Source organism: Camellia sinensis, chromosome 2 (genome assembly GCF_055761805.1).
Source record: "Camellia sinensis isolate YWXY chromosome 2, ASM5576180v1, whole genome shotgun sequence".
NCBI classification, from domain to species: domain Eukaryota; kingdom Viridiplantae; phylum Streptophyta; class Magnoliopsida; order Ericales; family Theaceae; genus Camellia; species Camellia sinensis.
In genome coordinates, this window is record NC_138962.1 from 177,816,182 (window position 1) to 177,818,398 (window position 2,217).

At 36.7% G+C, this 2,217-nt stretch overlaps 1 pseudogene; it reads right to left on the reverse strand.

Moving 5' to 3' along the window:
- Positions 1-954: 954 nt before the first annotated feature.
- On the reverse strand, positions 955-2,011 carry LOC114272783 (protein disulfide-isomerase pseudogene; annotated as a pseudogene).
- Between the last annotated feature and the right edge of the window lie 206 nt (positions 2,012-2,217).

A 2,217-nucleotide genomic window follows, 5' to 3' on the forward strand; every position in this document is an offset into this window, starting at 1 on the left:
TTCAATTGTTAAAAACTTAACAATTTATTTCAAGAGCAGTAAATACGTCTCTGGTAATCCCTAGGCTGGTGTCTGCAAGTAGACTATACGAGTATTATCAAATTGACATTTTTACCGGTATTAACCGGAAGGCTCGACACCTATCCGCGCGGATTTTTTGATCTTTCACCTCGGACCGGTAGGCCAACTTATTCTACACCACCTATCTAGACTTACCAACATATTTACCCCAAAACTATTTCATGAAAACTTATTTCTCAACATTCTTTTCTCAACGCAAGTTTTCAAATCAACCTTCAAAGTCTAATGTAATAAAATGAAATGATATGCCAATTTCACAAGATGAACATAAATACTTTTATTCCAATTCATCATCCAAAGAATAACACAATTTCCTCTTCTCAAATATTCTCAATAGTTTAGTCATTTCAAGACTATATCAACATTTTGAATAACCATTTCTAAAATGAACAACAATTCTCATAATCCACAAAATTAATCATTTATACAAATATAAATAAGAAATTTTATAAACATTATTTATTTTGGCACACAAAATTAAATATAACAATATTATCCATGGATTTGCAATCTCTTTTAAAATCTCCAATTTCTAGGTTTTCTCACCGAACTACACAGCTCAAATCTTTTGACAGAAAACTCTCGAAAATCATCTTTTCTTCAATCAACAAAGATCAAAACCCATGAGATTATTTTAAAAGAACAAGAGACAAACCCACTTTCAAAATCGTTCAACTTCTTAAATTAAAATAAATTTTCAGAAGCTATCAAAGGGTGATTTCGAAAAACCATCTAGATCTTGCAAAAATATATATATAACTCAAAGAAAATCCCTACCTCAAGTTAGAAGAGGAAACAAGCCAAAAATCCAATTTTTCAATTTTTGCCGGATTTTGATCTCCACCGATCAAAATGTTGCTCTCACCAAGATCCTCACTTTGGCTTGGCGTTGGGATTGTTGAAGAATTTAATAACAAATGGCTGATTGCTAGGGTCATTGTTAAAGAGAGTCACAATAGGGGTACTTGCTTCTTCAACAAACTCCTCAAGAGCATCCACATTAAAATCCTGGAAATCAACAACAAACTCATCAAATGGCTTGAACAACCTGACTATAGGACCAGTCACTGATGATTCCCCACGAGGCAAGAGTTTTGCATCCAATGTGTGACCAAACTCATAGTCAGACCGCAATTTCTTAGTAAGAGCTGTAAAGTTCTCAAACTTCTCTCTAGAGAATTCTAGAAACACCCCAACAACAATAATCTTTTCGCCATCAATAAGAGCATTAGCATCTTCTGCGGATTTTATTTCAGCAGACGCAGGGCCACTTTGCTTCTTTAAATAAGCAATAATACCTTCAGCATCCCGAGGTCCTTTGTATTCTTGAATATGCTTCTTTCCATTTCTCAAGATCTTAATTGTGGGGAGACCACTAATCTCAAATTCACTTGTAAGTCCCTTGTTCGTTTCAACACTGGCATCAATTTTTACTAGAGTGACTAGAGGATCGTGACTACTGAGTACAGATGCAGCTTTCTTATATTCTGCAGCAAGCTTCTTGTAGTGGCCACACCATGGAGCGTAGAACTCGACGATGATGAAATCGTGCTTGTTAACAGTCTCGTGGAAGTTAGAGTGATCTAGATTCAGAACGAACTCTTTCGACTCTGAGTCCTCGGTTTCAGAAGCAGATGTGTACTCGGTTTCAGAAGCAGATGTCCCTACGATGAAAGAGAGAATGAAGACAAACATGCATATCCATAACCTAGATGCCATTGCTGTTAAGCTTTCTCTCTCTAAAAATCCCCTTCTCTTTCTCACCGAGAACATTTTGAGTTCGAGTGGCTCTAATGATGATCTCAGTGCGTATTGGAGTGACCCTGACCTCGACTCCGGAGTACCCATCCTCTGCTAGCTCTCTCATCAATACCTCATTCAGCTCCGCAAAGAACACTCCATCAGCTACGAACTTTCTCTTCTTGCTCATCTGAGCTGCCATGCTTAGAAATTGGGCGCCCATGAGGCTTGACCCTTCTTTGAACCTTTTGAACCTTATCCAAATAAGTTTGAATTTGAATTCAAAACCTATTTGGATAACCACTCAAGATATCTATATCTATCACATCAACTATAACTGATATGGATAGATATCTTATATATCCGATATAATATGGGATATGGGTGATTAAGAGA